General features: G+C 37.3%; 1 long non-coding RNA gene across 1 annotated transcript; it reads right to left on the bottom strand.

Moving 5' to 3' along the window:
* Positions 1-962: 962 nt before the first annotated feature.
* On the bottom strand, positions 963-7,351 carry LOC148880744 (uncharacterized). The gene is made up of 2 exons (XR_016104646.1): positions 7,221-7,351; positions 963-1,475 (listed from the first exon to the last, which is right to left on the bottom strand). It is a non-coding gene; the product is annotated as an uncharacterized LOC148880744 (long non-coding RNA).
* Positions 7,352-11,593: the final 4,242 nt, after the last annotated feature.

Genomic DNA, 11,593 nt, shown 5'->3' with positions numbered 1-11,593 from the left:
ACCTGATTATTCATGGGAAAAACTTCTCGAGATGGTGCTGGGAAACACAGGAACCCTTGGTTTTTATGGTACCAAATAGTTGTAGTCCAGCTCTGAGAAACTATGAAATGGATGAAAATGACTTCAAATACATTGCGTGAAGAAAACAGGTTGGTAGACTGCCACTGCCCTGGCCGATGCCTTCCAACCACCAGGCACCAGCCAAAACGTTCTAACAGATGACAGAGATTGGCATACCTTATCTGGCCTTATCAGTGTACCTAACCCAGATCCAATGCTCCTCACCCCCATTGATGTACTGTACCTGTGGTTATATTTATAGAACTTTGAGTTTCTTACCAACAAATAAATAAATAAATTGAATCAGTCCCCACTGGGAATGAATTTCTAAGAGAAGAATTCCTCCATGAACCCCGTGCAACCAGGCCCCCTCGACTCTGTCTTGAGAGAGGTGTGTAAAAGTTGGCTCATTCAAAGAACTAGGCTGTACCCACTAAGTGTAGCAGGTCTGTCACTCTCATAGCTGTTTTCATTCAAAAGATATGACAAAACAAGATTTTGTCATCGTCGTCATCCAAACTTTATTTATTTATTTATTGTTATGATCATCTAAACTTGAATTCAAACCTTTGGGTTGGTTATATGAAACATGAGAAGAGTATAATTTCAAGCAAAAATACATTCATCTTCCATTAAATCTACTCAACAAGGAAAGATAATTACTGTCCCGTTCAAGTATTTTAATTGCAATACCAATAGGACTACATGGCTACATTACTAACTTTGCTTTCAATATTGCAACGTGAGAGATGTCAATGCACTCCACAAAATCACTATTTCATAAGATTTATACAAATTAAGGGGGAAAGTGGCCAGAACAATAATGGAGCATGGATATAATGATAATACCACTAAGTCTAAACTGTTACAGTTCAAATAGCCGATAAAACGGGAATAACAAATAGCAAACAAAAACCGAAATCTATTTCCATTCATTGTCCCCAAGAAAAATCTCTCAGTGTACCAACATCATAAAATTTACACATGCAGTTAACATCTCAACTTGTCTGTTTACATCCAGATTGACAAAAACATATAGAGCTTTGACTGTAACCATTTATGAACTGGCCTTTTTTGGAACACAAACAAACCACAGAATATTATTGCAATCAGTTCCCGCGGTGAGAACCTTCTGTCCTGGCTAACCCTCAAGGTTACCCAATGCAACTGGTAATGTTTTAATATCCGGTGATTGCATGTAGGAAATCGATATCAACTCAGAACGATACTTTTCAGCTCCATCACTTTCTTCCACCTCAACCACATTTCTGTTGTTCAGATTTTCAGAATAAAGCTCCGAGACGAGAACCTTGTCAGGTATGGACTGAGAAATAGCAATAAGCGACTCTCGGGCCAGTTCCTGAGAAACCTCCTTGCCAGGTACTTGAGTATCCATAAAATGAATATGCTATTTCCTGCAAAATTTTTAACCACAATTGGAGAACAGTCACCATGATGGGCAAAGTTGATATATGTGGTTCTAAGGGCAAAACATGTTATTAGCAGAATAATCTGATTAAATGAACTTAAAAGTATTATGCCACCACTTTGAGAGTACTTTGATATATGTGGTTCTAAGGGCAAAACATGTTATTAGCAGAATAATCTGATTAAATGAACTTAAAAGTATTATGCCACCACTTTGAGAGTAGTGATGTTTTTAGCTCTATAAGTACATATAAAATCTTAAACATCCAAGGGCATAATAAAATACAATTTTACTACCAATCAAAGGCTGCAATTTCAGTATTTTGTCTTGGAGTTAACCAAAACACTGGGCGTCCACTTATGCACCATTTAAACATACTATCAATGACCAATATGAACTTAAAACTAAATAATGTAAACAGATTAAATTTTCAGCGAATTTGGGTTTTGGGCTGAAAACTTGCCCCATGAACAATAGTGCAGAGTAACACATGAGGCCCCTTGGGGCTCTAACCATTTTGTCCCAAGGAAGATTCCTCATAACCATCCAAGCCTTGTCCCAATTCCCAACTATATGGGATCGGCAACATGAATCCTGTTTCATCACTATGTTCTCTTTAATGTCATATCCACATTCCATTTTTAAATTATGGGCACTTAAATCATTTTAACTACTTTGACCCATGTCCTTTTTGGTCTACCCCTAGACTTTCTAGTCCCTTCAACTTGCATGTTGCATCAGATCAATTCTTCTTACAGGTGCTGTTAGTGGTTCTCTATGCACATGACCTAAACCATCTTAGTCTACTTTATCTCATTTTATCACCTATTGGAGTTACTCTTAGGTTCTTTCGAATGACTCCATTTCTGACCCTATCCATTCTAGTTTTTCCATTCATCCATCTCAGCATACACATTTCTATCACACTCATTTTTTGGACATGTTTCTTGACTGCCTGATTCTGCTCCATACAACATGGTTGGCCTTACAACTGTTTTGTAAAATTTTTTCTTTCAATCTAAATGGTATTCGTTTATCACACAAGACTCCAGATGCACCCCTCCATTTTGCCCATTCCACTCTAATTCTATGGGCAACATCCCCCTAAATCTCTCCCTTGTTATGAATTATCGAACTAAGGTACCAAAAACGGTCACACTGTGTTATCTCTTGATTTTCAATCCCAAGTGTATCCTCATATGCACTCTTATTATTAAAATTGCATGTCATATAGTCTGTCTTAGTCCTACTTATTTTAAAACCATTTTTTTCTAGGGTATTTGTATGTAAACTTAATTTTACTTTTAATCCTTCATTAGTTTCATCAATTAAAATAAAGTCATCAGCAAACAACTTGCACCATGGAACCTCCTCCTGAATATGTTTAATCAATTCATCTATGATCAATGCCAATAAATAAGGCCATTTAAACCTTTTCTCCAAACAACCTGACTAGCAACCAATTTCCCTATCCTAGTAGCACTTCTTATTCCTCCATTCCACTCAAAGGTTGTCTTCTGTTAAAGAATGGACCAATAAATATGAAGGATTTCTATATATCATTAGAAGACATTTAGTTTCCATTGCAAGAGTTCCAAACATGACACAAGTAACAGCATCTTGTGTGCTGTCAAGCCATCTTGTACTTCCATCCCATAGAACTGCATCCTGCACAATGTAGTTAAAGGCAGCCAGGTGACACCTAGACATTTTGGCCTGACAAAGGCAAGTCAATGCCTAGACAACAACTACGTGTTTCTTAGGGGACAAAAATAAATAAACAAGCATATACATGTTTCACAATGTATATGAAAATATACAGACACATATTTGCAATGTATTTATATATTTACAAGTTAATTATATCACTAAACTACAAAATAAATCAGTCAGTAGATGATTCAATGACAATTTAAACTACAAGAACTTCTCAATTCTTCCAATCACAGCTGCCATTCCACTCTCCTGCAAATCTGCAATGACCAGCATATAGCAAAAGGGAGTACTTTCCAGTTCCCAAAGGAGACTGCCCTTCACACTAAAACCTTCCACCTGCCTACAAGATAAGAGCATAGATAAATCTTCTAGGATCACCCAAACCCCGCTAAACAGACTTAGAATGTACACCCGTGCACCCCAAGATGGATCATACTGTATGAATATGTGGTTGATTGAATCCTCTGCTTGGTTGCATAGCAAACAAACATAATCAATAGCCATCCCTCCATGAATGAGATGGTCAACCATTAGGGTCCTACCAAAAATCAGTCTACAAGAAAAAGGAGATCTTAGATGGAACCAGGCCTCTATCCAAATCATCATCCAAGGAAAAGGATCAGACCTTGGACCCATCAAAGGGAGAAGAAAGCCACCACCAAGAATTGACTAGATACCCTCCCCCTCCACAATCTAGCATCCAGGATGTCCAGCTGAATGTTGATCTAATCTAGTGATTAGAGAAGAATCACCCTCCTAGTCATCAAGATGTCAGAACAATTGAAGTCCATTCCACATTGCATCCAATGATATCATAGCAGTCCTTCATAGTAGCACCTTTATTTAGAACGCAACTAAAAAGGTTAAGAAAAGAGAAACAAAGAGGACTATTTCCACATCACACATTTTTCCAGAATAGAACCCCATTCACCATCCTAGTTTGAATGCAATGTGCTCAGAGAATTTCCAAATTGCCATCCCGTGTAATCTATTGCTAGGAATCAGATCTCAGTCCAAAGAAATGCCATACTTGCTAAAAATGACCTTTCCCCAAAGGTTATATCTTTCTTCCCCATGCTATCACTGCCAATTGCCCAAAAAGGCCTAGTTATTTTTCCTCAATTGACAAGAAACTACTCTCCACCACACACACACACACAATACACATACACACATACTTCTTATAACAGCACAGCCTACACATGCCACTAAATGAAACTTGAGTATCCTGAAGACCACCCCAGAAGAAAACTCCTTATCTTCTCAAGCATAGAGGTCACTGATGCTTGTACAGTGAATAATGATAAGAAATAAATGGGAAGGTTTGAAATAGTACTCTGAATGAGGTCACCTTATGTCCTCTTGATAGATAACCCATGGCTTTGCTACCAAAACAAAAGAGATAACTTTATCAAATTAACTACGAAGCAACTATGTGCCCTCTAATTGGAACAACTATCAGATGTTTCCATAACTAGTTTGACCATTTACAAAGCTCTTCAGATTCAGATCCTTTTCATTATAGACATCATCAGTAACCAAATATCATTACAAACTTTTCTATAAACCAATACCCTCATGGGTCCTTACACTCGGCAATTTTGAATCCTCAACTCAAATTCTTAATAGAAATCTGTTAGAAATCCTCTACTCCTCACCAGTTGAAGCTGTTACAAGAAGAATTCCACCATGACAAGAGGTACGCAAGTTTAAACTACAATTTGATGGAAGCTCTCACAGGAACCTTAGGACAGCTGGCAATGGAGGTGTTATCTATAGAAGAAATAGCAGCATCCTCTGGGTCTTTCCTATGGGGCAAGCTGATTCCATGAAGGCCAAAATTGTTTCTCTTTTAACAGTTCTTTAGAATTTAGATAGCAAAACAGCTAGGCCACTCATCTCTTTGCATTAAAAGGGATTTAGCAAACACAAACAGATAGAATGAGAACCTAGGGAGCAGCCTGTGGAGATTGGCTCAACTTTGGAGCAAATCTAGGAAGATTGCAGCATCTTTACAAACTCATGAACCCTAGGGACTTATTCTTGTTTATCAGGTATATCCTGTCATGAACACCAATTTGATAATAATTTTTATACACATTCAGCTATCCTTCTTAAAAATAAATAAATAAATAAACCATAACCACTTGGCGATAAGTAATTTCCTCCAAGATACTTAAACAAGCAAACTTCAATTACTAACCAACTATTCATTGGACAATTACTGATAAAGAAGTCTTCCCATCTGAAAATACATTACGAAATATTGCCATTGTCCTTTAAATGCCAACTCTTTACTCTTCTCTATTTTGAATTCCAGGGTTGCAGAGAAACCACCATCATATTGCCATTGTCCTTTAAATGTGGTAGAAAATAGAAAAATGCCAAGGTTAGTTGCTCATGCAGAGGTTTATTTGAAAGAAATCAGACACCTAAGGTTGCAAAAAGGCCCTTACATTAAACAAACCACATTCTCGAAAGACAAAATTATCATTTGATTGAAACTTTAAGTTATCCCAATGAAAGAGGGATAATTTTAAGTCTCAAACTATACTATATCCCCATATTGAAAAAAAACTCTTTGCAAAGCAAATTGTAGATGTATTCTACAAAGCAAAGCCATGAAAAAGAAACACTAGTAATAGCATAATGGATTAAACTGCATATAAAAGCAGAAGATAAGGTCAAGTAGGAGGAGAGCTCGAAGAGACATCGCAGAGGCCTTGGAACTGCACTAAGAAGCACTAGGATAAGATAAGATCAAACAGAAATTGGAAGCAGCATAAGAGCTGCACTCGAGTCATATAAAGAGTGTAAATAATGTTCTGGTTGACTTTAACTAGGAGAAAGAACATAGACATTTACCCTCAGAATCACCAATAAGAAAGCTAGGGAAAAGCTCAAACAGAAAGCTTCCCTTGGAGGGGAATAGGGACACTAATGGTAAACTACCCTGTTTTCAGAAGACTAAGGCTGTATTTGGCATTCTTTATTTTAAGGACTTATCTCCTTTTTGCTGTTAAAAACTCAGTGTTCATAGGGGCATTTTAACTGCAAAAAGGAGATAAGTCCTCAAAACAAGGAATGCCAAATGCAGCCTAAGTAAAATTAAGGCTGTTTAATCACTTTTCATGTCAAAATTCAGCAATATGGAACAACAATAGAAATCCAATTTTCGTGGGCACCTCTCTTCCATTTTGACATTTCATAAACAGAAAGAAGAACTGGAACAAAAATGGATGGTAGTCAAATATCTGTTGGGTTAACTTCTAGCTTAAGAGATGTCCAAAGAGAAAGTAATTGTGTTGACGAAGTATACATAGAACCTCACTTACCTATCTCAGTACTTCTTCATCTATTCTTCCAACATAAAGGGTATTGAAGAGAGAACAGAAATCAAATCTTCTCTAGTTGAAAACATGGAACTGGGAGTTGTAAAGGATCATCAAACACGACTAAAAAAAAACCGGGTATCTCCCAGCATCTAGAAACAAAATGATGAATTATACAGCAAAACTCAGGTAATTTAAGTCAAAAAAGTTTGGAACGTTCGACCGAAATCAAGCTCAGGCCCCGACAGGCTCTCATCATATATATGATATCTAGATGAACAATTTGAAGAGAATCACCTCAAATATTTCTAGGTCACGCAACTATTGTTTCCGAAACTCTTTAACAATCAAATATCTTGCCAACGATCGTCCAAGAACGAAGAAGTGCCAATTTCATACAAACAGATACGCAATAATGAGAAACTCACGAGATTTCTCAAACCGATCTCACTGATATAAATAAGGAAACTCAAGTTTGTTCGAGTTTCAAAAATTCCGGCAATAAAAAGAGACCATTAAAACCCTAAAAGGCGAAGGACATGCTCATCACCAAAACAAGACAAGCTTCATCAATCATCGTAACCTTAGGCCGGCAAGACCGATCGAACAAAATAACAGAAATACCAACAAACTAATACAGGAAAAACAGAACGAAGAAAGAGAAAGAGATATATCGTTCGTACCTTGTTAACTGAAAAAGTAGGTTGGTGAGGGATGTTTCCGTTTGCGGGGACTTTTAAACGAAGGAACGTTGCCTTTTCACTCCTTCGAGAATCGCGAGGCGAGGGTCCTGCCGTCCTGGTCCACCTCCACCTTCAATCCTATCCTATTTCCTTTATTACACGCACTGGTACCAAAGCTGATACGTGGTTACACGTGGCAAAGATGTTGACTTGTATGATTCAGTGCAAAATGATACACATAGATTAATGTATGTACAAATACATCCTCTGAGAAGTGAGAACGATTCTACAATCCATAATCATAAAGCATGTGGGATGGGAGGCCATTGGATTGGAATCTTTGGTATTAGAGAGACTGGCTGATGGAAATAAAGTGAAACACTCTCCCTCTCACTCCGTTGATGGGCCAATAGTGATGCACCACGTCGGTTGTACACACGTGGGATATCATGATTGGCCCAATACCGACATGGTCCAGTTTTTCGATAGAAGACACGGTTGTTTGAACCAACTTCCAATTACGTACACACGTGGGATATCAGACCATGGAAGGCGACGGGTCACTCTGACGGTTGCGGTAGTTGCAACTGATGCGATTAAAATTTTCAAATTTGGATCCCCGCCCTCGTAAGTTGAACGGATTGCACGGAACAAAAAGATATAGATATAGTGGATTAAATTGGATTGGACCCTGTCCGTCTATAAGAAATTTATATTAGATTTGGTTGGAGTCAATTGATATAAGATCAATAGACTGGGTTTAGGTTGAAAATTCCCCCATTACATGTGATGTGATGTTAAAATTTTTCAAATACCCATTTTTGCCATTTTTCTGTTTATGGTGAAGAAAGAACACAAATCTGAAGTTCTCTATTAATATTTCTGATGAATGTTGAAACCGTTGCAAGATTTGACGATGCAAACAATATTCAATTCGTTGGCTTTGCAAAACTAGAATTTGGGTGCTTTTACAAATGGATCTTTAAACTCATCAATTTAGGACGATAACTCTCGAAATAAAAAACTCAGTTAAATTTATCTTCTCAAGGAAGTGGCGATGCCAAGCTTTCCTTGCAACCACTAAATCTGGAACGTTAAATGACAAATAATCTGAAAAGCTTTTACCATCAAAATTTTCAGCAACCAAGATAAACTTGTCGTGGAAGTGCTGAAAAAGAATTGCAACAGAAAATTGAAGCAGAATGGGCGCTTCCTGTTTTCTGTTTTGAGACTATTCCACTGTTTTGAAAATTTAATGATTTAGGAAGGACAAAAGAGACCTTTTAATGACTGTTGGATATAACTAGACAGGAGAGGTATTAGTCCATTTTAAGAAGTGAGTGGAGATTTCAATATTTAAGAAAAATTCGAAGGGAGGTTTAAGTCTTTTACGTTTTACCCTAATTTAAAAAAAAAATGACAACAAGTGCATTTTCTTGTAAGTACATTAAAGCCACCTCATTCATCATGGGAAGTTTCAATAAAAACAAGGAGGTGTGGATTCATCATCTACTGTAAAAAGTGATTTTACCTACAAGTATTTTTGCTACAACGAGTAAGAGACCTTACCAATCAGTCAATTGGCACCTTACAAACAAAAAAGAAAAGAGTTGAAGGAGGTTTAACTATTTATCTCTTGTTTATTTACTTGATTATTTTTCATTTTTTAATTAAACCAGTCGAGAGGCTACCGTCCGACCCATGACCTAGCTAAAGAAATTAGGGTGATCATAGACCGGGCCGGGCGTAGCACCTATTATAATGGCCATAGGCCATAGCCCTGGCACACAGGACCAAGCCATGACTTTGATTTATATATATATATATATATATAATTTTTTATATTATAAGTAATGTAATAGGTGTATAATATTTATTTTTAACATAAAATAATATGTGTGTACGTGTGAACCTGACTTAAAGATTGGGCCCAGGCCAAGCTGGGCTGAAAATGATCACCTGTAGCAGAAATGAGTCTGAATTTAGTCCAGTGTCAGCAGCACCACCTACAGTAATTTGAACCAATATTCTTTATGCAAAAGACAAACAAGGGACTGAATTGATCCTCTCACAAACACTCCCGGCGGTGCATTGGGAACATTTCCACTCCAATACGAGTAGCTCGTATGAGGCATCGAGGCATGATCAGGATATGAGTAGTGCCCGAAGTTTGGTCACACAAATTAGATTTGGTGGTGAAAACTGAAGAGTCATTTTCAAATAAAGTTTGGCATCTATGATAATGGAAAGGAACGGTGCCTAAAAAGTAAAAACTTACAACCAGAACCAGTCAACTGGGTATCATAAAAGTGAAAAATAATCACCCTTTTGTTACAAAGTTCTTTTTAGAGGAAGATCAAGATCACTCTTTGGTAAATATTCTGTTGTTCTAACAAGTTCTTAAATGAAAGATTTTAGGTATTAAAGGATGAAAAGCTTTTTGATTTTTGGTCATTTTGGGCTTCTGTAAATTTTACGGGATATGGGTCTTTCCAGCTTCTTATCTTTATTTGCCAAATAGAAAAAAAAAAAAAAAAAAAAAAAAAAACACTAAAAGACTTGCCAAACGCCCTCTATTTATTTTGAAGCTGACAGGAGAACAACTTATGTATTCACAAGTGTTCAAAAGATTCAAGTGTCCTTCCAAAATAGTGAGCAAAGAGAAACTCACACACACCTATTACTCTGAGTCTGTGACCTAACAACGCCAAAAGGACAGAAATCTCAGTTAAGGCCCGAATATAGCCTTTTATTTTGTTACCAGGTTGACAAGTTTTGATGGTTCATGTCTCAATCACTTTTCTCCAATAGAAAGCGAAAGGGGCCACTGACGTATTGTTCTTTAGATAGACTTGAAGTGATTCTCATGCTTATCAAGATTTTTTTTCTTTTGGGGTTTTTACTGTTCAATCCATCCCACAAATCGTGATGCCAGCAAGTTACGATACCACCAATCAACCTCCAACCCATCCCTTCAATTTGAATAAATACCAACTGATTGATTATACTGGTTGATTGGCTGTAACTTTTTTTAGATATTATGTATTTCTGGTATTATAGTGGACCTATTAGACATTAACAAAACACTAAAGAAACTAATATAGAAAACAAAACAAAAATAAACCCAAAAACAGCCTCACACGGAATTAGATAAAACAGAGGCAAAACAAGGGATGCAACTTGGGTGGATTAGGATTGGGACTTGGGATTTTATCAGAATTTCCATGGATCCAACCAGAAGCCTAAGCCCAAAACAATGTAAAATGTCCATTTGGACCAACCAAGTTGCACCCCTAAGCAAACCCCCCTACTAAATCATTTAATCCACACCGGGAAACTCTGGATATGGCATAAGAAGGGGAGACTAGTTACATCATAGGGTGCAACTTGGCGTGGGTCAACCGAAAGCCCGTTAAACCGAACCAACTTTAGGCCCGATTGCCAAAATTGAGCTTTTAATGGGTCGGATAAGGACAACCCATCCCAACCGGATTGTGTTAGGATTACATATTCTAAGAATGGGTTAGGTTAGAGACTTAGGGTTACATATTGTAAGAATGGGTTGGGCTGGGAGCCTGTGATTAAGCTTATTTGAGTTGTGAATTGGGTTGGGGTTGAGGTACACTTGACTTGGCTTAAATTGACATCAACCTAATCTATTCCAGACCGAGTTACACCTGCACCCATATCAGTATTGTGAGATTTTTGAGATCCATAAATGGGAGATCATTCAGGCCGACCCACATGAGACCTTGTTTAAAACTAGGGAAGAGTAGATGGATTTAATACCAATCGCTGCTTCAAGCTAGATAGGACTTACAAGTTACCTTTCTCTAATTTGGAAAAGTTGAATTTCCCAAGTAGAGAGTAAATTCTCAAAATGCAACCGGTCAAAAATACCCACAATTAAGGCTCAAGGGTTTCTCCTCTCCTTACAAGCTCATTGTTGCCACTGCTGATCGTCTCATTATTATTATTATTGGTGATGCTGCTTCTCTCCTTGCATTGCAAGCTCATTGTCGCTCTTCTAATTAGTTGCCACCGCTGCTGCCACTTGCATTCCTTTTATCCACACAAACAGTAACAACTTCTTAAGCCTTGATCTTTTTTTTTTTTTTCTTGGATTTAAGTCTTTAACATGCTAACATAAAAATCAGATTAATTCCAACCCTTTAAAGCTCTTCTGATCATTGGACTTCTTGATGGAATCTTAACTCCACTCTGAAATTTTATTGGAATGTTGGACCAGACTGTGCTGTGCTGTGTTCAATTAATTCTTGATTACGTTTTGACATGTCTGTTAGATCAATGAACCTATGCATAATATATTGTTGTTTGCACTTTACAAAAGAATGGAAACTAATCAAATAAAA

The sequence above is a fragment of the Nelumbo lutea genome, chromosome 1 (assembly GCF_056320005.1).
Source record: "Nelumbo lutea isolate HS-2025 chromosome 1, American lotus-T2T, whole genome shotgun sequence".
Lineage (NCBI taxonomy): Eukaryota > Viridiplantae > Streptophyta > Magnoliopsida > Proteales > Nelumbonaceae > Nelumbo > Nelumbo lutea.
The sequence above is the reverse complement of the archived record's forward strand: the minus strand, read 5'-3'. Positions and strand labels throughout refer to the sequence as shown.